Here is a 25177-nt window from a genome sequence, read left to right on the forward strand (position 1 = left end):
ATACCACAAATAACAAGAATTAATTGTACTTTAAATCCAGGTTTACTTAGAACTTCCAAGAAATGTGCACAAATTAATAAAATGTCTTCCTATGCCAAGATTGCTGGGTCATAAGCCCTGGGACTTTTCCATGAAAGAAGTAGTGAAACTAGATACAATTTATTTTTTATAAAGATGTTTCTCTTTTTTCAGAGAATGAAGATGTGCTTGATCAGTATGTAGATTTCTAACAGTATTTAAGAAAAACATTTGAAAATTCTTAAAGTTATATTATAAAGTAATGAGTATGTGTGATTAGGTTACCAAAATAATTGTTGCCAATGTTTATAACCTCATACAGTGAAACCAATTTTAAAAAGCCAGCCATCAGAGAGATTTCTCCCTTCATATAGTTTCCTAAATGCTTGTAAGATACCACATAAGATCAAGAAAACCAAATTAAAATACAGATAGATGTGATTTTTGTTGGGGTAGTGAGGTGTCCATTTGTTATTGGTTATCCTTTAAAGCCAATTCTTTCACTTAAGGTAAGAAATGTCCGGATTTTAATGCATTATTAATGAATAAACTAAAATTCATTTTCTCTAAGACAATGTACTATTTGATTATCTTTTTAATTCTTACAGCACCACATTTGCAATGTATGAAACTCTACAATAGATTTGACAAGTGACTTGGATTATAAGCAAATGAAGTAACGTTCTATCCATTTGCAGCTGATGTGCAGTGATATACCCTAAGTGAGAAGGGCTGTGAAAAGAATAACACAGCTACTTCGATCGCTCTATAGACCAAGCACAATAAGTGTTGATTAATGTGAGATTTATTGACGGATTATGAACCAAGAAGCCAAGAGGGTGGCCAGCTGGTCACTGCCTAATGTTTAAATTGCAGCACCCCTAATGATTTTCACTTTCCTTTAGCACATTTCCTGTATTCCCATTTTAAGTCACTGTAGTAATAGATTTTCTACCAGTAACCTTTACCTACTCTTTAGCCATTGAAAGAGCTGCTTATTTAGGCACGAATTCTAGATATTTCCCCTAAATTTTTCTTGGCTTTATTTCTTCCCATTATGCCTTTTAAATAATAAATGTAATTACTGGTTCTATAAGGTTTAATATTTAAAATATTCTCATAGTTGTGAAAAAGTCAGTCCTTACCACATCCATGAAAGGTAGGCCAACTCTGTTCTTTTGTCTACTTCAGGCGCCTTCCTGTCAAAAATCAAAACATCATAAACTCCTTTTAATGCAGGAATATATGCATATTTTGTGTATCCTCAGTAGACCAAGATGTAAGTCCTAAGGACTTAATCCATGTTCACCCATAACTGGGACATGTGCTACAGTACTGCTGAACATATGCTCTTTAGAACAAGGGATTCAGTCTTATTTTATTAAGCTTGGATGTAATACATAATACATTTCCATACACACCTGGGCAATCAAAAGAAAATTGATGACTAGGAGTAAGGTAAGTAAAATATACTCCCTCCTGGATTCAAAGTGATCATCTAATTGAGGCAAATTAGCTTTTCCAGAATTTGCTTATAATAGAAAATGTAGCTCCTAAAAGGCTTAATGAAACTGAATTGGTACCCTTTTGAACTAAATTATTCCTTCAGAGAGCAAAATGGTCTTCCTGGAAGTAGCAAATTACCTTCAACATCTGAGCACTTTACCTCAGAGAACGAGGACCAATTTGCTCTGGGCATCCATTCTTCAGTTGCCCACACTCTTCCTGTACAAGGAATCTGCCATTGTAAATCATTTGTCTGCCACTGCTTAGGTACCTCAAAACATACCCAAGGTGTTCACCTCCTTACGGGGCCATACAGGAATGTTAACTCTCTTGAGGACAGGGATCTGCTCTTACTGGGAGATTCAGATTATGGTCATTAAAATAGCATGTTTGTAACAGGCTTGACATTTAATTAAGGGAAAATTATTGCTTGCTGTGCCTCTAGCATGATTCCCCCTTCTTTGGCAAGAACTGTTTGGGGGAATGGGCTACTCCTGTTAGTTGAATTCACTCCTGACCCCTTGAAAAGCAGTATGGATCCAGATAATCCCTTCTGTTAGTCTTCTCTAAATGTTAACAAAGGGCCTCCCTTGATTTTTTTCAGTGTAGTGATAAGGTCTTATTTCTTAATTTAAAAAAAAATGGCTAAGGGGCGGGCACTGTGGCACAGTGGGTAAAGCCGCCACCTGCCATGCCAGCATCCCATAAGGGCGCCGGCTGCTCCACTTCCCATACAGCTCTGTTATGGCCTGGGAAAGCAGTGGAAGATGACCCAAGTCCTTGGGCCCCTGCACCCGCATGGGAGACCCGGAAGAAGCTCCTGGCTCCTGGCTTCAGATAGGCGCGGCTCCAGCTGTTGCAGCCATCTGTGGAGTGAACCAGCAGCAGGAAGACATCTCTCTCTTTCTCTCTGCCTCTCCTCTCTCTGTGTAACTGTGACTTTCAAATAAATAAAAAAATCTTAAAAAAAAAAAAAAGTAAAAGCCATATAAACATTGTACTTACTAGGCTCAGCCTCGTGTTGGCGGCAGTGGTGGTGTTTGGAACTGCACACGCAACATCCAGGCCCACGACTTTATATCTACAAGTCTCCTCCCCTGCTGTCCGTGGGCGCGGTGCACCCTGGGATAGGAAGTGATCTCAGAGCCAGGCAGCAAGTGAGGGGCAGAATTCTGCATAAATAGAAGGCGGCGAGGAGCTAGGGTGAAACCACGGGCTTCTCGCCTAGAAACCAGGGGCTTCTCACCTAGCCCCTGGTTTGGAAACAAAAAGGATCCCAGGAAGGATACTTCCGCCATATAACATTTTGTTTTATGGAAAAAAAAATTGTACATTCTTATGGGGTACTATGTGATATTTCATTACGTGTATATATTATATAATGTCCAATCAGGGTAATTATACTTAGCCTTTCAAGCATGTAACATAACTTTATATGAAAAACAACCAAAATCTTATCTTCTGGTAGATATTTTGAGAGAAATGCATAGATATTAACAATGTCTGTACACTAGGCTAATCCTCCGCCTTGCAGCGCCGGCACCCCGGGTTCTAGTCCCGGTTGGGGCGCCAGATTCTGTCCCGGTTGCCCCTCTTCCAGGCCAGCTCTCTGCTGTGGCCCGGGAGTGCAGTGGAGGATGGCCCAAGTGCTTGAGCCCTGCACCCCATGGGAGACCAGGATAAGTACCTGGCTCCTGCCATCAGATCAGCGCGGTGCGCCGGCTGCAGTGCACCAGCCGCGGCGGCCATTGGAGGGTGAACCAACGGCAAAGGAAGACCTTTCTCTCTGTCTCTCTCTCTCACTGTCCACTCTGCCTGTCAAAAAATAAATAAATAAAAAAATAAAATAAAAATAATGTCTGTAGTTACTGTACTGTGTGGTGGATTCCTGGAACTTCTTACTCCTACCCATCGCCTTATGCATGGATATTCTCAAATATTGCTATGTAGTAAATTCACTATTTGGACTCTTTTTGTGTGTATGCGCTTTAATGTTGCCTTTCCACGTGTTTTAATAAACCAGCCTGGGGCCAACTTTGTGGTTCAACAGTTTATGTTACCACCTTCGACACCAGCATCCCATATGAGCACCAGTTCGATTCCTGGATGCTCCACTTCCAACACAGCTCCATGTTAATGTGCCTAGGAAAGCAGCAGAAGACGGCATGAAAGCTTGGGTGGCTGCCACCCATGTGGGAGGTCTGGATTGAGTTCTAGGCTCCTGGCATCAACCCGGACCAGCCTCAGCCATTGCAGCGATTTGGGAAGTAAACCAGCAGATGGACGATCCTTCTCTCTCTCTCTCTCCCTCCCTCCCTCTCTCTATTACTCTGGCTTTCCAATAAATAATATAAATAAGTCTTCTTTAAAAAATAAACCATCCTTAAATCATTTTTATTGCTGTAACTTTTTCCTGTCACTGGAAAATAGTCCTTATGTTATTTCTTTTTTCAACTTTATTTATTTAATTGATAGACAGAACTCCCGCTATGACCAGGGCTGGATGGGGTACAGCTGAAGCCAGGAGGTGAAAACGCAATCCAGGTCTCCCAGGTAGCAGGAGCCCAATTGCTTGTGCTGTCACTGCTGCCTCCCAAGATCTGCACAAACACAAAGCTGGAGTCAGCAGTGGAGAATTGAATCCTGGCCCTATAATGTGGGTTATGAGTGGTTTTTTTAAAGATGTATTTATTTATTTGAAAGTCAGAGTTACACAGAGAGAGAAAGAGAGGCAGAGAGAGAGAGAGGGAGAGAAAGAGAGGTCTTCCATCCGCTGGTTCACTCCCCAATTGGCTGTAACGGCCGGATCTGCGCCAATCCAAAGCCAGGAGCCAGGAGTCAGGAGCCGGGCCCAAGCACCTGGTTCATCCTCCACTGCTTTCCCAGGCCATAACAGAGAGCTGGATCAGAAGTGGAGCAGCTAGGACTCGAAGCAGCACCCATATGGGATGCCGGCACTGCAGGCGGCAGCTTTACCGGCTATGCCGCAGCCCCACTCCCAAATGTTTTAACCATTAGTGTAAATGCTTACAGTCTTATATTATTTCTTTACCACTACAAGCATTCTATTGCCATCCATGGCATTCATTCCAAATCAGTCCATTCTAAGCCTTGATTTTGTCTTTCTACTGTGTTTCTAATCTAGCAATTCTGTGTTCCCTGTGGTATTTGTGATAAATGCATGCCATTCAATACCAGCTATCAATGTGATGAATGTGCCTTGATCATTAATAAGGATATTAAAGCAAAAGGAGCCCTTTACCAGACTATGTGGCACCTCATGAAAATTTTCCTCATATTATATACTATCTGAAAGTATTCTGACATTGTTCCAATATTTTCAACTCATCTGATCTTGTCCAAATGAGCTTTCCTGATTTTCTTGGCCACGAACAGATGACTCACTGGTAATCATTTCCTTGTTTGACCTTTATAACCTAATGTTTCCCACAGTTCTGGTTTCTTTGGACTTTGATGTCAAGACTTCTCTTCTTTTTTTTTTTTTTAACTTTTATTTAATGAATATAAATTTCCAAAGTACGACTTATGGATTACAATGGCTTCCCCCCCATAACGTCCCTCCCACCCACTACCCTCCCCTTTCCCACTCCCTCTCCCCTTCCATTCACATCAAGATTCATTTTCGATTATCTTAATATACAGAAGATCAGCTTAGTATACATTAAGTATGGATTTCAACAGTTTGCTCCCACACAGAAACATAAAGTGAAAAATGATAGATTTTTTTTTTAAATGATGATGAAATCAGAGCAGACCTATTGTCATGTTTAATCCCAGTGAGAGTCAAGTTGGGAATTGATAATTTCTTTTTTTTTTTTTTTTTTACAGAGGATCAGTTTAGTATGCATTAAGTAAGGATTTCAACAGTTTGCTTCTTACTTCATGAAACACTCAACAGAATCCAATCTTCCTCACACAAATGGCTCCAACCGCACAGTGGGCTCCAGTTCAGAGGGCTGCATTTAATTTACAGATCAGTGAATGTCTCTTTCAATAATCCCACACGCAATTTTTAATTCATAATTTTTGCCCTAGTTAAATATGCTTTTTACTGTGACAACTATTTTGTGACTGTGTGACTGCAGCTTACATGACTTCCAGAAAACAGAGTTCACGTTTGTCTCCTTTTGGACCATACAAATTTTCAAGAAAAGCTGCTAGATAACAAAATCTGATTCCATTGTACATCAGGTGCATTTCCTTCCTCACTGGATTGTATCTGAAATGGTAGCACGATGCAAAAAATCTACCATGTCCATGTTTAATTCATTAGCTGACCTTTTAAAACGTAGATTTTGTCATTAAACTAAAAGTGATCCAAACCTTTAAAATACACACAGCAATATTAGACCTATAATAACTCCACACAGAGATCCCTCTTTTAAAAGCATGATTTTGGACTTAAATAAATTGATTTCTCTCTCTCTCTTTCCTTCCAAGTTCCATTCTACTTTTTGCACACCTCTTAGAAGTCAGAGATGTAGTGAATTAACTCCTTACAGTTAAAGGGACTGAGAGACTCTAGGAGAAAGGAGCAATTTTTCCAAATAACTTTTATTGATTGTAGATCTAAGTCATTAAACAGACTTTGCTGAGGCAGGAAGTGTCAAAAATTGTTCCTATCACCTCAGCAACCTCCACCCACTTGTTTGCCCACCCCCAACACACACTCAGTCTCTGGGGTCATTTTACAACTTTCCTATTCCCTATTATGCATAGACTAATTGTTAATTCTGAAACTGTGACCTCCGTGAGAGTTAGGAGCAGGTCAATTAATCTCTGAATCCCCAAGGTCTAGCACAGTGTCTGGGACATGTGTGGGCTCACTGAATAAATGCCTGTAAAGGGATCAGTTAAATAATTAATTGGATTTTAAATGTTTCTGATACTCTTATGCTGCTTTCCAATCCTAAAATTACAGTTAAGGGTGGATAGAGGGCAAAGCCTCACAATCACATTGGCCTAAATTTCCTCAACTTTCATTCTGTCAAAACAGGGGAGGACATAATTTATGGAATGCTAAGAGGTGGCTGATCCAGTTTAATCCTATCTTGCTATGGCATTACTACCTAAATAGAATATGTCCGCATCCATATTTCAATTAAATTATTTTTAAAATTCCAGACTTCCACTCAAGGTACTGTGGTCAATAGGTTACTTAGAACCATTCACAATTGTTTATTGATGCTGGCAGAAAAACAAAGATAAATAGATATACTAAAATTTATAATCATGCTTTCTTTATGGGTTCTACATTTATCTGACAGTAATAATAAATATCCCTCTACAGGTACAATAATATCCAGGGCTCATCAGAAAAAGAATTCTAAAACATTCTCACATCACCAGGAAATGATAGACACATGTAACTGAAAACTAACTTTATTAGAAAAATAATTGCACTGAATTCCAGTAATTGCATGGCTCTAAAAATCACCACAGTTTCAATTACTCAAGGATGGTGATGGAATTTCACCTAGTGAAAATGCAGGAAGTTAACCAAATTATTTATTTCTTTTAAATGGTGGATAACATGAATAAAAGTATTACTATGTTATTTAAATCTAATTTAAAAACATAATTTACATGATGAAAATTGCTCTACTTCTTAATCAGAGTCACTCTGGTGGAATTGCTTTAATAAAAGTTTCTTTTTTATATAATTTAGCTTTCTTATTAGAAAATGGATTCTTCTATCTCCAAATTACAAATCGCCGCACACTTTTAACCTTTTCTCTGATCCTGAAGCTCACATGAGTTGGAGTGAAGAGCGTGCTGCTTGATAACCCCATCGCTTTCCATTTGCATTTCTGTCCAGCATGATTGTCAGACTTGGGTTGTGCTAGTCCCTAATTTAACACCATTACTACACAGTGAGACGGCGTGAAAGGAAAGAAGTGGAACTGAACGTTTTCCGGGCTGCTACCCTTCCCATGGTTTCCCATTCATCAGAAGGCACCCAGCCTCCCTCAGCTTCTTCCTGCAAATGATATTCCTTTCTCATCACCAAGGAGAAGCCAGGGCAGCATGAATAAGATATGCAACCTCATTGAAAAAAAGGCAGATATGCAAACTAAACAGTCTTTTTATAGGTATCATAGGATCACATCAATTGTTGATACCAACCCCTGACAGCATGAAACTGCACGGATTAACAGAATCAAGAATTGCACTTCTGTGAACCCCTTCAGGTCATAGGATCGAACTACTGAAATGTATCTTCGAGACCATTTCATCCTGCCCTCATTTTGGCAATGAGGAAACTGAGGTTCGAGAAACATGACTATTGTAACCCAAAGTCACACAGCCTGTAAACATCTCACCTTGAGCTAGAACCCAGGTCTTTTAACTCCCAGCCCAGGACTTTTTCCACATCACCAGCTTGACTACAATGAATGAAGCAGTGTACTTTAGTGTAACCACTTTATTTTCACCCAGACTAAATCCGGCCCCCAAAAAATCTCATTTGGGTATTTGTCCTCTTTTCAGTACCTACTTAACTTTTTTAAGTACATACTTACATGTTAATGCATTTTATAATGGAAAGCCTTTTTTTCTCTACACCTTATTTTTTTCTACTGGCACCTACCAACCTAATTTCTGCTAGCCTCAAAGCCTCTCTTTCCCACATGTCAATGTCATTTTCACCTGACCCATGTCAGGCCAGATTGTTTGACTGCCCCTTAAGACTGATGGAGCGGTCGGTGCCGTGGCTCACTAGGCTAATCCTCCGCCTTGCAGCGCCAGCCCACCGGGTTCTAGTCCTGGTCGGGGCGCTGGATTCTGTCCCGGTTGCCCCTCTTCCAGGCCAGCTCTCTGCCGTGGCCCGGGAGTGCAGTGGAGGATGGCCCAAGTGCTTGGGACCCCATGGGAGACCAGGAGAAGCACCTGGCTCCTGGCTTGGGATCAGCGTGGTGCGCCGGCCGTGGCGGCCATTGGAGGGTGAACCAATGGCAAAGGAAGACCTTTCTCTCTGTCTCTCTCTCTCACTATCCACTTTGCCTGTCAAAAAAAACAAACAAACAAAAGACTGATGGAGCTGGTAAAATCCTACGCCTAGTGTCAAAATTCATAGTGACCTCTAGAAGGGCATTGCTGAAACAAATGAAAGAAGATGCCACAATGCAGTTAATTAAAAATGCACTTGTAATGAATCCAAAGAAAAAGTAAGCATTTTCAAACATGAACATGGTAAAATATAGATGCTACAGGACTATATGCAAAGCAATTTCATCTTATAAATATGTCATTTTAATTCCAACTAATGGATACAGACACTTTAAAAAATGTAAAGGAACTGCCTGTTAATTGATAAACTCTGCCTCACCAAAGTAGGGCACCGCATATAAGATTCTAGGCACTGTCTTGATTTTACATATTGTGTTAATGAATATATAAAAGGCCTATTTAGGTTTTCATTTAGATGCTTTATTTAAGATGGAAAATTAGATTATGTGTGTAATAAACTGCCGTTGAATTATAATTACACATAAATCATCAGGGTATGAAGTTTACAGAAGTCTTATCAGATAATATAAACAGAATAGTTACTATAAATAATAAAACAATGACAAAGAGCAACTACTCAGAACTGTGTATTAAATATGTCATAACTAAGCAACTTTGTAACACTAACATCGTTAGGTCCCTCCCTCTGTCTATTTCTTTCTCTCTCTCTCTGTCACCTTCCCCATCCCTCAGTCCTCGTCTACAATATTCATTTTGTAGGATGCCTACCAATCCCATTATCCCATTTGCTACAATCCCCCAACAAGGTCCCGGCTGTTGTGTATGTGGTATATAACTGATACCATCCCTCCCACTGAGCCAAAGGTGATTAGACAAGTGAAACATTTGGCCTAAACTGGGTTGATTACCGCCCCCCCCCTCCCCGGGCCTTTTCCTATGCCATAGCTGATCAGATGAAGGCAAATATTTAAGATGTGTTGCTCATATTCTTCCTCTACGAATTTGAACTTAGCAGAGATGTGACTCAGCTTCTGCAGTTCATTTATACTGAGCACATAGCAACTCAGAAGCTGCCAGGAGGCTATGTTTCTGTTTCTGTATTGGCTAATACCATGAAAAGTAGGTCTCCAGAGAGAGAATCGGAAGAGAGAGCAGCTGCCCGGTCACTTGACAGCTTTCTAGGTATGGTTTCCAGTTGGCCATGAAGCTCAAACAGCCATCTTCAACTTCCCTGAGATAAGGTTTTTTTACAATAATGCCCCCATTTTCACTTACACTGGTTTTCATGGACTTGTGTTATTTGCAACTAAATGCATGATAACTAAGAAACTTTGGATCTTTTCCTTTGCCTCCTATCTTTTTCATACAAGCATGCAAATAAACTGGACACACTCATATATTCACATATATACACATACACCCTTATTTAAAGTATAAACCAAGAATTCTAGAACTCCATATGCTATTACTTGAAGTCCCTAAATTTTGTCACGTTTTACCTTTAGTACTAATCTTTATGTCAGCTAAAATGTTTCTTAGGGATTTATAAAAACAGCAGGAAATGAGTACTAGGGATCAGTTTTTCCAAAAGATTTGTAATACATTGGTTCATTTCCCCTCTCCTCACTAAACACTCTCTTAAAAAGGAATCACATTTCCTGGATTAGATTTACTAATATATTAAGTTTACTCATTTATTTTATTTATTGGAAAGGCAGAGCAACATGAGAGGGGTGGGGGAGAGGGAGAGGATCTTCCATCTATTTGTTCACTCCCCAAATGGTTGCAATAGCCTGGGCTGGGTCAGAACGAAGCCACAAGTGAGGACCTCCATCCAGGTCTCCCATGTAGGTGGCAAGGACCCAAGTACTAGAGCCTTCATCTGTGCTACCTCCCAGGGTATGAATTAGGAGGAAGTTGGATAGAAAATAGAGGCAGGTTTCAATCCAGAAACTCTGATATGGTATGCAGGTTTCCCAAGTAGTGTTTTACCCTGCTGCGCCACAACACCCACCCTGAGATTTACTGATATTTCTAATTCTTCACAAGGAATATGTACTTAATGAAATTAATAGCATCTGCGAATGGATAGGAGGAGTGGGAGATGGGAGGGTTGCGGGTGGAGGGAAGTTATGGGGGGGAGCCATTGTAATCCATAAACTGTACTTTGGAAATTTATATTTATTAAATAAAAGTTAAAAAAGATATTAATAGCATCTGATTCCACTATGAAGACTGAATAGATACCTAAAATTCGTTCCGTTTTTATTTTTCAGTCAGAATTGCATTAGCTGAAGCAATTAAGATGTCTGTAGTGTTGGCTATTGTTTCTACTGCAAATTGTCAGTCTTTTTCACTTAGTGCATGCACGAGATTTCTTTTTCTCTGCAAATTGGTGCAAATGGTCTGCTGCTGTGGGCTTAATTTTCACATAATCTTGGCTCTTCTTAAAATGAGTTCTCCATTGGTAAACTAAACTTTTCATAAAGCACCAAAGAGTTCACCATCCTTCTGCCCAAGCTTTGCCATTGACTTGATGCTTGTTCTTTCTTCAATTTGAGCATAATTAATGTTGTTTTGATAAGGATGCTTTTCAAGTTGATTTCTTACCCTTCATAAGACCCCAAATAAATTCTTTTCATATATATTATAGCAATTCTGTATGAATTTATTTTGGTGCAAAGATAAATTTATAGTCCATGAGTAGTATTTTCATAATACTCATTTTCCATGAAGGTTTTGAAGATCCCTCTGCTTGTCAGCTAAATACACAATTCTTAACTTGACTGAGACATGCAAAATGTAAAAGACAGAATACTTGCCCAAAAAGAGTTAAGAATGCAGTTGGTTAGAAAGTCATTTTTAAGTTATATAATATAAGGAAAATTCACCAATTGTGAAATTTTTTGTAGAAATAATCAGTGCTATAAAAACCGTAAAAGGGGGGAAATCATTATGAGATCATGTAAGAAGGAGAAATTCCTAAGTAAAATGACACTTGAGTCCACACATTCATTGAACAAATCATTATTATGCCAAGCATTCTATTCAACTCTGGAATTGCACCAGAGGACAGATAATAATTAAGTTAGCAGAAAAAAGATGAATAACTTTTTTTAAAACATATATGAGACCAAGCATCCCTGGCTGCTACAGGGTGTATAGCAGACAGGTATAGTTAAGAAACAACCTGGGGCCAGCACTGTGGCTTAGCAGGTAAAGCCACTGTCTGCAGTGCCGGCATCCCATTTGGGTGCCAGTTCAAGTCCCAGCTGCTCCACTTCTGATCCAGCTCTCTGTTATGGCCTGGGAAAGCAGCAGAAGATGGCCCAAGACATTGGGCCCCTGTACCCATGTAGGAGACCCAGAAGAAACTCCTGGCTCCTGGCTTTGGATCTGTGCAGCTCCAGCTGTTGGGGCTAATTGGGGAATGAACCAGTGAATGGAAGACCTCTCTCTCTCTCTCTCTGTGTAAATCTGACTTTCAAATAAATAAATAAATCTTTAAAAAAAGAAAGAAAGAAAAAATTTTATTTTAAGCAAAGGTTATGACAACACAGCACGAAACATCTATTTTGTAATCTGAATCCTACCTGACAAATAACATTTCTAACAGAATAAACAACAGAAGCAAAGGTACAAGCAAGGAAATATGCAGAGTATATTTTAGAAATATTGATTAGATTCATTTGATTCTTATGGGAGAATCATGAAATCTATTTAGAAAGTTGTTTATGGACAGATATAGAATACCTTAGAAGCCACGCCAAGGAGTATGGACTTCATCTTTGAAAGCCGTGAAAAGCCACTTGACACACAAGGACAAGCAGAATTTTAAGCAAGAAAGACAAATTATCATAGAGTGCAAGGAAAATAAATCTGATAGTGAAGAGATGGTTTCAGGGTGTAGCAGAAGTTGAGACTTGAAACAAAGACTAATTAGATCATTGCAATAGTCTAAGTGTGAGATGCTAAGGACTGAATTAGGAAATAGCAGCAGACTGAAGCGGGAAAGAAAAAAAATTAGAGGCAAGTATTCTACTGCTGCCGGCTCCATCTTTAACATTGTCTTGTCCCTGCTTTAAATGGGTTGTCCATTTGTAGGCTGCTGATTTACAGCAGTTGGATGTGAAGGAAAAGGAAGGAGAAGGATCAGTGGTTACAGTGAGGCCTAAGACTCTGGCGACAACTAACTGAGCACCAAAGGGGAAACTTGTTGAAGTGAAATGGACACTATGAGAAACAGTGACTTGATCAGCTCTTGTCCTGACGGTTGATGTACAATGTAATACTTTATCCATTTTAGTATTTTTTTTGTTCTAGTACCATTGGTTGAACTCTGTAATTAACACACAATTATTCTTAGGTGTTTAAATTTTAACTGAAAAGTGATCCCTGTTAGGAATTTGGAAAACATTATGCTGAGTGAAATAAGCCAATCCCAAAGGGACAAATACCACATGTTCTCCCTGATAGGTGACAACTAACTGAGCACCAAAAAGGAAACCTGTTAAAGTGAAATGAACACTATGAGAAACCGTGGCTTGATCAGCCCTCGCCCTGACTGTTGATGAACAACTTAATATGTTATCCCTCTTAGTATTTTTTTTGTTTATTCTACTTAATACTTTTGGTTGAATACTGTAATCAATACACAATTCTTCTTAAGTGCTGAAACTTAACTGAAAAGTGATTGCTGTTAAATATAAGAGTGGGAATAAGAGAGGGAAGAGATGTGCAATTCGGGACATGCTCAAGCTGACTTACCTCAAACGGTAGAGTTAGAAACATACCAGGGGATTCCAATTCAATCCCATCAAGGTGGCATGTACCAATGCCATCTCACTAGTCCCAGTGATCAATTTCTGTTCACAATTGATCATAATGATAGGACTAAGAACCAAAGGGCTCACATAAACAAGAATAGTGTCTGCAAATACTAGCTGATAGAATAAAAAAGGGAGAGAATGATCCAACATGGGAAGTGAGATACACAGCAGACCCATAGATTGGTAGATGTACTAAAGAGCACTCTGGCCTCAGAATCAGCCCTTAAGGCATGCGGATCTGGCTGAAATGCCCATGAGAGTATTTCAGGCATGGAAAGCCAAGACACTCTGGGAGAAAAAAAAATCTAAATGAAAGATCTCCATGAGTGAGATCCCAGTGGAAAGAATGGGTCATCAAAGAAGGAGGTACCTTTCTCTGGAGGAGAGAACTTCCACTTTGACCATGGCCTTCTCTAAATATGATCAGAGTCGGTGTGAACTCAAAAGCCTTCCATAGCCTTGGCAACTCATGACAAGAGCCTAGGGTGATTACTGATGCCATACACAAGAGTGTCAATTTGTTAAGTCAACAACAGGATCACTGTGCACTTACTCCTCATGTAGGATCTCTGTCCTTACATTGAGATTTAATACTATAACTAGTACTCAAATAGTATTTTTCACTTTATGTTTCTGTGTGGGAGCAAACTGTTGAAATCTTTACTTAATGTAAGCTAAATTGATCTTCTGTATATAAAGAGAATCGAAAATGAATCTTGATGTGAATGGAAGGGGAGAGGGAGTGAAGGGAGTGGGAAAGGGGAGGGTTGCGGGTGGGAGGGATGTTATGGGGGGGAAGCCATTGTAATCCATAAGCTGTACTTTGGAAATTTATATTCATTAAATAAAAGTTTAAAAAAAAGAAAAGAATGAGTAGAGAAGTTAGTTTTAAGGAAATGTATGAGTTCAGTTTTAGGTATGTTGAATTGTGCATAATTGAGGTCATACAGATGAAACTATCAGCTGGATTAGTGAGTGGTAGAGTTGGTAGAGCTGAGAATATACTAGATTCCACAATCATACATAAGGATACTTCAAAACATTCATAGAAAATGGAATTAAAAGTTTCCTTTAGGGCCCAGCCCTGTGGCACAGCAGATTAAACTGCAGCTTGCAGTGCCAGCATCCCATCTGGGTGCCAATTCAAGTCCCAGCTGCTCCACTTCTGATTCAGCTCCCCGCTAATGTGCCTGGGAAAGCAGCAGAAAATAGCCCAAGTCTGTCTCTCTGTCTTTCCCTCTCTCTGTAACTCTAACTTTCAAATAAATAAATATATCTTGACCAAAAATAGTTTTAAAAAGTTTCCTTTATTACCAAAAATTTTTTAAATCCATCCAATAAAAGGTCTTCAAAAAGTTCATGGAAAGTTACGTTTCAATAAAACCTGCATGATTTCAAAATGTTTGTAACAAAAGTAAACTTATCTTTTAATTGCATTTTTCAATGAATTTTGTGAAGTACCCTGATTAATAAAGTATTGGCTATTTTAGACTCCCTTTGTAAGGAGATGTTTGAGAATGAAAGAAGTAGATAACTTTGTTCTCAAGATCTGACAAAATCAGCAATATGTCAAATGCTCGAATGTACTGTAAAGGAGGTACACATGTAGTCTGATGGTTAAAACGCTCACATTCCGTGTCAGAGTATCAGGCTTCAAAATCTGGCTCCAGCTCCTGCTAATGCAGACCCTGGAAAGCAACAGCGACATTAAAGTAATTGAGTTCATACTACACACATGGGAGAATTAGATTGGGTTCCCAGCTCCCAGGATCAGTCTGACCCAGTCCTGGATATGGTGAGCATTTGGGGAGTGAATCAATAAATGGGACCATATTTTCTCTCTCCCTCTCTCTCTCTGTATTTCTGTCTGTCAGTCTGTCTGACTCTCCCTCCCCAAATAAAATTAAATAAATAATAAAATAATAAGATAGAATGTGCTCTGAGAAGTTGGAAAAGAGAGAAATAGATATAGGCCAAGACAATCACTGAAGGTTACTTGAAAAGTGGCACTTGTATCTGGACTAAAGAAAGGCCTGTATGACTTGTGGACTTTCTTAGCATAATGGTGATGTTCACAATACTGATAAATATTTTATTGTTTAACTTTAATTGTTCAATAATTAAATAAACAATAGTGGCAGTAGTGTCTCTTCCCAACCAAGAAAATGAGTCATTCCCCATAAGCCAGTGGCAATGAGCTTAATGGAAATTAGGCACCAGCCTGAACCGCTTGATAGCACTTTTCCTATCCTTTCTCTATCTGGTTTACATGACTGTTTCTGAGAAAGCTCTTAGGGCAGCACTACAAAAAAAAAAAAAAAAAAAAAAAAAAAAACACTTAGCTCTCTTAGCTTGTGGTGTGAGATAAGAAAAAAGAAAATTCATTGTGTGGCCTTAAAGGGTGAAATTAGTGACAGGAATAAAGCTCCATCTACTTTCAGCAACCATTTCGAAGTGTTTGCTTTGCAAATCATTAGGGTAGATCGGGAGAAGGGAAAGTAGACAGATACAAAAATGACTAAAGGGACAAGGGTTCGGCCTAGCAGTTAAAGCACGGTTTGGGACACTTGCATCCCATATTGGAGTGCCTGGGTTCAATACTCAGCTCTAGTTCCTAACTCCAGCTTCCTACTAACGTGCATCCTGGGAGGCAATAGGTGATGGCTTAAGTAGGTGAGTTCCTGCCATCCATATAGGAAATACAGATGGAGTTCCAGGCTATTGTCTTCAGCCTGGCCCAGACCTGATTGTTGTGGGCACTTAGGGAGTGAACCAGCAGATGGGAGCATTCTCTCTCTCTCTCTCTCTCTCTCTCCAATAAATAAATAAAATTTCAAAGCAATTTTTAAAAGTGACTGGGGAACAGCCTGTACTCTCAAAGGAGCTTATTGTCATGGAGATGATCGCCCAGACATAATACAAAGCACATAAGATCAAAAGGGAAGCAAGGCAGTTTTGACAGTTGTAAATTGAATCCCTTATGGTATGCTGTGGAAGGGTCACTTGTAAACCCTGTTCCCGTGATAAAGTTCAGCCAGTGCCAATTGGCAAGCCATGTGAGTTTGTGATGGGCTTATCAGTAGAAAAAATCATTTACACAATATACTCTACATTTCTAACACAGGCATTTAATTCTAAATCAACTGCTGCTTGAAGAAAAATGTAAATGAAGATCTTTTATTTTAAAACTAAATTTCTGGTGATGTCATGATTCAAAGCATCAGAAATAGTCTTTAAATGAAAAAAAAAAAAGCCAGTCTTCTTAACTCACATTTTACAACTCTAATATTTCAAGTGAATACTTGGATGAAAATAAGAAGGAAAGAGAATTCAGTAGCTTTTTGGCTGGAAAAGTTGGCACTCTTCCATGACTTGCCTGCTGCAAGAGCCAGGATTTGATTCAGGAGGAGCTGAAAGCTTCTCCATGCTGCTCCGGTGGCCCAGAGATTCTGGCTTTGGACAGCACCATCTGGACCAGTGTGAACGACAAAGTCAAACCTCCCACGTGCATTTGCCTGGCTGGGCAAATCAACTTCAGAGCAAGGGCACAGGCTGCCACTTGGGTTCCATCAGCTTTCTTCCTTGCTGGTGTGGCTATCTCCAAGGTGCCCCTGCCATCAAGAAGAGAATCAGGCAGCTTTTCCTGTTGCTGTATAGTACAAACAGTCCAATTGTGAGCTGCTGTTGATCCGGGTTCTGGCAGCTGTAGTTACTCAGTTTCCTGTATCATCTTCTCCTCTGTGAATCCAGAAGCTTTCCTTGCATATACTTGTAAATCCCAACAAGTGTCTTCTTTGGCAATCCCTCATTAGAAGAGGTTTTTCCTGATAGTTTCATATATAGGAGCAAATGTGGCTAGTAAGCTTGAGATAAGCTCCATGAACTGAATTGCATCCCAAAACTTGTTTATCATTTTGGTATGCCAGCTATTTTAGTCATGCCTTCTTTTCTGTTTTCATTACCCTTGACAAATGTAAAGTTCTGGGATCACTGCAATAGATTTTGAAATCAAACAAAATGATCATAAGCCTTTCTAATAATCCATGCATCCATGTTCCATGGCTCCAAGAAAATCTGGAACCATCTCTAATGTCCTTTTTTTAAGTTATTTTTGCCTCAAATTTCCACCCAAAACCAAGCTGATTTTAGGAAGACATACTGTTTTCAATCCAGTGCAATGGCTATCTGATGTAGTGTCTTTACTACCCCCTTCTCAAAGGTGACTCTGGTGAGCGAAAGTGATGTCAACATACGACCTGCCAAGTTTTGAGACCATTTCCAAAATACCTGTGCTAACTTTTTATAGCTTGATATTTCAGCAGGGTAGACTAATCAAGCTAGCATGCAGATTGCCCCAAAATGTGCTACACATAAGCAATTTGATGTCACCAAATTGTCAGCATATAAGCCACAGGAAATCTCTAAGAGACTTCATGGCCTCAGTTTATAAAACTGAATAAAAAATAAAATAAAAACACGAAGTTTGGTATCTTAGCTGAGCTGATTTTTTTTAAAAAATGGAGATTTCATGTTTAACCCTATCAAGCTCTTTGTCCTAGAATGGGAAAGAAAGTTCTAGTCAGTATATATGTGACTTTTATAAATAAACATAAAAATTTAAGGATAAAGACCTCTTTGAAAGACTGAAGTTAACAAGATTCACCAGACAAAAGTAACCCACTCTGAGTACAGGTCTGTAGATGTAGTGCATGGGGAGATGCCAAGTCCCTCAATATGAGAGTAGAACTAGAAAATGCTGTAATCCCATCAGCGGCATTGTAATTCCTCTGAACAATGTACCTGCACTATATGGCAGTTGCCTGCGTGGAGTCTATAAAAAGGAGAGTTGCCTAGAAAGAAATTGCTTGTGTTAACTAACTCTGCCCAGAAAGATAGGCATTATGTAGTGCAATAATGATAATGATAATTACAGAATCATAAACATTATCATTTATTGATGTCTAAACGACTTAATATATGTAAGGCACATAGAAGAGTGCCTGGCACAAGTACATGTTCACTGCGTGTAAGCTGTAATTATTATGATGCTGTAATAGTATAATAAAGCATTCTAATATGCACTTTGCAAACTTTAGTTTAAAATTAAAATCTAGAGCCAGCTCACAACCCTACCACTATCCTCACCAACTATGAACCCAATTCTTATCATACACATGCCCACAACTGTGGGACTTCTACCATCTATCTCATCCCACAATCCTGAACTGGGCATAATCTTTGAAACCATCTCCTCCCTCTCTCTCCAAATCTAATCCTCCAAGGAGGTTCATTGCTTTACTTTGTTAATATCTATGTCATTTACTAACTTTTCTCTACTTCCAATGTCAGCACTCTAGTCCAAGCCACCATTTTCTACTTTTTGGACTATTACAAATGGCCTCCTAACTGGTTTCCTTGTGTACACATATCTGCCTATATTTGAGTAGACGCTCCATAGAGTAAACAGAGTATCTTTTGAGAACCCAGATCTGATCCCTGTCATTCTGTTCAGTGGCTTTCTACTGTCCTTATGCTACTACTAACTTTATTGTCAAGTAAGCCTAGAAAGCCCTGCATGCTCTGTCCCCTGCCTACCACCCTAGTCCCACATTGTACGACTGCCACCAGTACTCCATATGCTTCAGCTACACTGGCTTGCTTCCAGTTCGTAAAAGTGTATTTAAGGGAAGAACTTAATCTGGAATGTCAGGGAAGTTCTCCCTGAGAAAATGAAGTTTAAGCTGAGAGCAGAAGAATGAGTAGGTGTTGCTTTGATAATGGAGCATGGAGGGAGGGGAAAGAAGGAGTCGTTTGGGAGGGGGGTAAAAAACCAGCAAGGGGAATGAACAAAATCTCTGAACAGGAAATGATGTTGGTGTGTTTCAGAGACAGAGAGAGTGTGTGGCTTAAGTTTAATGGGCAAACAGGAGAGTAATACAAGGTAAGCTCAGTCAAGAAAGTAGAGTTCAGAACGTGTTGGGTCCCCAGGCCACTATACAGAGTTTAAAAGTGGTATGGAACATATGAATGAAAAGTTAGACTTTTATTTTTACAAACTACAATTTGGTTCATATTTCAAATTTTTTTTTTCTTTTTTTTTCTTTTTTTTTTTAACTTTTATTTAATGAATATAAGTTTCCAAAGTACGAATAATGGATTACTATGGCTTCCCCCCCATACCGTCCCTCCCACCCACAACCCTCCCCTTTCCCACTCCCTCTCCCCTTCCATTCACATGAGGATTCATTTTCGATTATCTTAATATACAGAAGATCAGCTTAGTATACCTTAAGTAAGGATTTCAACAGTTTGCTTCCACACAGAAACATAAAGTGAAAAATAATAGATGATTTTTTTAAATGATGATGAAATCAGATCAGACCTATTGTCATGTTTAATCCCAGTGAGAGTCAAGTTGGGAGTTGATAGTTTCTTTTCTTTTCTTTTCTTTTTCTTTTCTTTTCTTTTTTTTTTTTTTTTTTACAGAGGATCAGTTTAGTATCCATTAAGTAAAGATTTCAACAGTTTGCACCCCCATAGAAACACAAAGTGAAATATATTGTTTGAGTACTGCTGTGCATTGAGATTTAATGCTATAACGAGTACTCAAACAATATATTTCACTTTGTGTTTCATATTTCAAATTTTAAAAGATGAAGTTCACCCAAACGTGTTTTGGCTCTCCAATAAATCATCATTGGAGTCTGCTGGCCCTGGCTTGGTGGACAGCAGCCAAGAGATGCCAGAGTCCAGAGAAAGGAATGGGTTGCTGGTGGAATCTCAGGTGCACTGGCATGACTGTGTGAGATGAAAATCTTGCCCACATCATCTGATGCTTGCCAGCTTTCTTCCTCCTAAACTCAATAGCTGTTACTAAACAGTTGAGAGAACAGAACCAACAACTTGCCTAGATTAACCAGTTGAAAGATGCACCTTTAAATTGGTTTTGAAAAATAAAGTAGATGGGGGAGCAGAGAGAAATAAGTTACACAGTTGTGATTCCACAATTATGTATTTAAACATGCACATGGGAGATGAAGATTAACAAATTGTAAAGGGGGGAAAGAAAAAAAATACCTTCAAATGAAGATAAATGGACCTTAAAAATCCCAGCATTTTGATTTGTTTATTCATTCCCAAGACTTCTCGGGAAAGGAAACAAAGACAAAGGAAAAGATTTTTATAAACATTGCCTGAAAAACTTCCCAGTAATTTCCCAAAAGAGCTTTATCCAACCAGACCTTGAAACAATTTCAAATTGTTCATAGAGTCATCATAAAAGATATTTTTCCATATTTTAAAAATTGAACAACCAAGATACTGCATTGTTTTGTGGCATAGGTAAGTCTCTCTTAAAGAAACGTAGACATTGAGGTTCCTTGAAATCTAATCTACCTTGCCAGCGCTGTGGCATAGCGGGTAAAGCCACCACCTGCAGTGCCAGCCTCCCATATGGTCGCCAGTTCGAGTCCCAGCTGCTCCACTTCTGATCCAGCTCTCTGCTATGGCCTGGGAAAGCAGTAGAAGATGGCCCAAGTCTTTGGGCCCCTGCTCCTGTGTGGGAGACCCGGAAGAAGCTCCTGGCTCCTGGCTTCAGATTGGCTCTGGCCATTGCAGCCACTTGGGGGATGAGCCAGCTAATGGACGATATCTCTCTCTCTCTCTCTCTCTCTCTCTCTCTTTCTCTGCCTCTCCTCTCTCTGTGTAACTCTGATTTTTAAATAATCTTTTTAAAAAAGAAATCTAATCTACCTTAATCTACCTTAATTCACCTTTATCATATAAAATTCTTTGAGAGTAAAGGTTTTAATCTGATTACCATGAGTGCCTGCAACAGAGCATTCTACCTAGTGTATGCTCTATAAATAGTTATTAAATGACTGAGCAAACTCTGCCCCAGCTCAAAAGTGACATTTGCTCTTCATTCACTGCCTGGAGTTTCTTCTAACTACCAATAGAGAGCAATACAGAACTTGCCATAATCAGCATCTTGGAAACTGAATATGTAGCAGTTTGGCGAGTTACATTGTCCCAGTTACACTTTAGAAAATAAATTTCTTTTTAGACATCTGTTTGCTCAAAACTCTTGGGTTTTGTTAATGGCAGTATTTAAAGAAAATTATTTTTAGTTGACATTTTCCATTTTAACAAGGATTAAGCAAACCATGTGCTGTTATACTACTCTGTCTTTGCACTCATATGAGGAAGGTCGTGGGCTCTGGTGTCTGCTGGTGAAGTGGATGCCTGCATTGATTTCACTCGGCTGGTCCTATCTTTCCAAGTCTTCACATTCCGCCAAGCCTCCAGACAACAGTGTAAGACTAGCCTCAATATATACTATGCAGGAACTTACCTTGCTTATGTTTGAAGAGCAGGTTTTCCTAACTGTCAAAATGGTACAAGCTACATATCTTCTAGTCTATTAATATTCACGCAAAATACAGATTGTTGATTTACCACTCAGATATAAGACTTAGTACTGACTGAACTCATGAATGTGTGGAGCCCTGTGCCATGCACTTTTGCACATTTGGTTTTACTTAATACTCTCCACGATTTTGGGACATAGCTGTTCTTATTCCATATCACAAATGAGTAAACTGAGGCTCAGAGGAGGTACACAACTTGCAAATAATCATACAAAAGGGCATTCCAAGCCTCTGGAATTAATCATGCCTTGGCCACTACCCCATTCTTCTGCAACAAAGTATGTTTTATTCATTTTATGTTAAAAAATAATTCACATTCATGACGGAAATATTTTAACGTAGAAACAAGAAAAAGGAAACATTTAGAGATAACCTCTGGTAATGTTTGCTATACACCTTTCTGGGGTTTTTCTGTGTGTATTTTTTAAGAACCTACTGTAGGTAGTTTTATAATTCCTTTTGCATAATTAACAATTATGACATACTTGTTGATAAATAGACATCATAATTTTAATGGCTGCATAATATTCCATCTTATGAATAAACCACAATTCATTTTATTGATTTTTTATGCTTTTCAGTTTTTTCCAATGTTTAGTTAAAGCAAATCATGCTACAGTGAGCTGTATTACAGCTCTGTTTTTGCCCACATCTTTACTAATTTACTTGAGATTCCTAAAATGGAATTTCTGGATCAAAAGGAATGTACATTTTAAAGTCTTTTTGATGTATATTCAATTTATCTCTTAATTTGAGACTCAAGATAAAATCTGGGCCAGTGCAGATATTTTTAAAAGATAAGAAATGTTGCCATGTTTCCTCTTCTCTTTTCTTAATGCTTATCTAACACTCATCTGACTTGGTATCATTTCTCTGTCACCTTTTTTTTCCCCTAGTCATTTGTAGTCTCTGTATCCACACATTGCCAGTAATTTGCTTAAGACATCCAAGGGGGCAAACCTAGAATATGACTTCTGTCTACATATGAATGATCACTGGTCACAGCTAGCTGCAGAACCATGGGCAAGCAAATATATAAGTATTAGCATTTGATACCTGAATGGATCTTTCTGAAATAGTATTTTCTGAATTCAACAATTCATTTGTTTAAGATTTAATTCTATCTGCTTTCCATTTCTTCATATTTATCTTTCTGATTATGATTCCTGCTTTCAATCTCTAGTTCCTAATACATTAAAAAATCATTAGACATATTTTTAATTTTACTCTTTTTTCAGATGGAAATTGTTTGTACATTGTCTACAACTATGGTTCAGGTTAAGTGATTTCATCTCCAATGTTCAAATGCAATTAGTACTTAAAATGGTCTACAAGAAAAACCATATTTCAGTACCTGTGAGTACAATCAAGCAATATGTATTTGAAAATGCATTCATCCCTGACAAATGAAAGGAAAGTATTTAATACTTTCCATTCTCCATTAAAGGCCTGATTGCCCAATGTCACAGCCTTTTTTAATTTTTTTGCCATTTTCTTCTGTTAATGGGAAAGTCTTCCCTCTTCAGCACATTAATAAATGAATGAACATAATGAAGGCTTAGACTATAAAGAACAAACCCAGGAAAACCAGATACATTGTGATCTTTTCAGGGCAATTCTTATTCCAATAAATACTATTAAAATACCATCTCTAAAGATGGACAAACACAAAGATAGCCAATTCGCTGCTCAAGGCCTCTCTCAAGCAGGACTCGCTGCTGTTGGAGTCTCACACAGCAAGACAGTTAGCATCAAGTGCTGCACCAGGATTTCCCGTGCTGTTAGTTTCACCTGTCAAGTGTTTGAATAGCCACAAATCTCAATTAAGATCATGTTTCTTAATTGCAATAGTGTATGAAACACAAGCAGCACAGAATATGAAAGCCAGATTTCCAGAAAATGTCCTTTGATGCCTGTTCTCCCTCTCCTCTTCCAGAATCAGATCATTATCCTGAATTGTGGTCCCCTCCCTCCTGGGTGACTCCATTCATCTTGCAATCCTCCCTACATGCAAATGCATTCCACTACAATAGTCCTGTAGCTCAAGCAATGACATAAACTCCTAATCTCTCCTATATTACTGACATACAAAAGTGAGAAATCGTAAAGGAAAGTGGAAAATTAAAACAGTCGAGGAAGATGGGAGTTGAATATGAAAGAGAAGGCATGATTTGAATGGGTAAAAAGGAAACAGAATATTTGCCGACCTTCATATATCACAGTGTTCCCCCTATCAAAACTAGATGGCTAGTAATAAAAATATTGTTGAATTTCAGAGAGAGAGAGAAATTTGACTGCAGTTTCTCTACTAGATTTACAAAACGCTTTTAAAATTTTATATACTTAGCTATTTGTGAGACAGGGAGAAACAAATAGAGAACTCGTATCTGCTGGTTCACTCCCCAAATGCCTGCAAACAGCTGTACTGGGCTGAGGATGGATCCAGGAGATAGGAATACAATCCAGACCTCACACATGGGTGGCAGGAATCCAGTTCCTTGAGTGATCACTGCTGCTTCCCAGCATCCATATTAGCAGGAAGCTGAAATCACGAGCTGGATCCAGGAACTGAACCCAGGTACTCTGATGTGGGACACAGGCATCTTAAGCACTAGACTAAATACATGCCCCAAGCCAGCGATTTTTCAAGGAGCAGCAGCATAACATTCACTTTGAAAAAACAGCACACTGTTCAGAACTTCTCTTTCTACCTCTACTCCTCTCATCCATGTCTGGGTCTCGACCTCTGGGAGACTGAGCCCAGTCTCTCCAGGTCTGTAGACAATGTTCCTCTTCCATGCCTTGACACAAGAGCCTGCAGCTGATATTATCAAAAAACAACTATAAGCAACTTAAATGGAAATTGTTCAAATTTTCAGTGTCTCGAATGTTAGAAAAGAAATGGCACACTGACTATTCTAGTTTATTGCCTTAGAGATTTCCTTTCATTCAAATTTAAAGGAAGTAGCAAGAAAGAGACTGGTTGAGGCTATTTCACTCTGGATTATTCTGACCGGCAGTCTCATCAGAGTTGTGGATGCACGTGAGCCTGTCAGAGGGTCCACCTTTGTGTTTTAAAGCTTAACCCTTTTCTGGACAATACAGAGCCATCAGTTAAGAGGCTGGGGTCCCAAGTCAGATGGAAATGGTATTGAAACAAAACTTTACCATTTACTAACCCTGTAGCCTGTGGGAAACATCTTTAACCACCCAGAACTTTAGTATTCCCATCTGTAAACTGTAAATAATAGTATTACTAACCACATAGAACTACTGTGAATTTTAAATGGAATAATACAAATATAGCATTATTACAATGCCTGGGCCCCAGATAAGCATTTAAATAAATGATTGCTCTTGTTTCTGTGGCTGTTGTTATTATACATTTTTCTAACTGAAAGCATA

At 38.9% G+C, this 25177-nt stretch overlaps 1 long non-coding RNA gene across 3 annotated transcripts in view; it reads right to left on the minus strand.

The window, feature by feature from the left end:
* Positions 1–2677, minus strand: part of LOC149119702 (uncharacterized) — a 174605-nt gene extending 171928 nt beyond the window's left edge. For all 3 annotated transcript variants that reach the window (XR_016227886.1, XR_016227885.1, XR_016227887.1), the window contains exons 1-2: positions 2530–2677; positions 1164–1217 (exon numbers count right to left, since the gene is read on the minus strand). This is a non-coding gene — a long non-coding RNA (uncharacterized LOC149119702). The remainder of the gene's footprint in view (positions 1–1163; positions 1218–2529) is intronic.
* Between the last annotated feature and the right edge of the window lie 22500 nt (positions 2678–25177).

Source organism: Oryctolagus cuniculus, chromosome X, assembly GCF_051225735.1.
Source record: "Oryctolagus cuniculus isolate XC-2025 breed Fujian yellow rabbit chromosome X, ASM5122573v1, whole genome shotgun sequence".
In the NCBI taxonomy this organism is placed as follows: Eukaryota; Metazoa; Chordata; class Mammalia; order Lagomorpha; family Leporidae; genus Oryctolagus; species Oryctolagus cuniculus.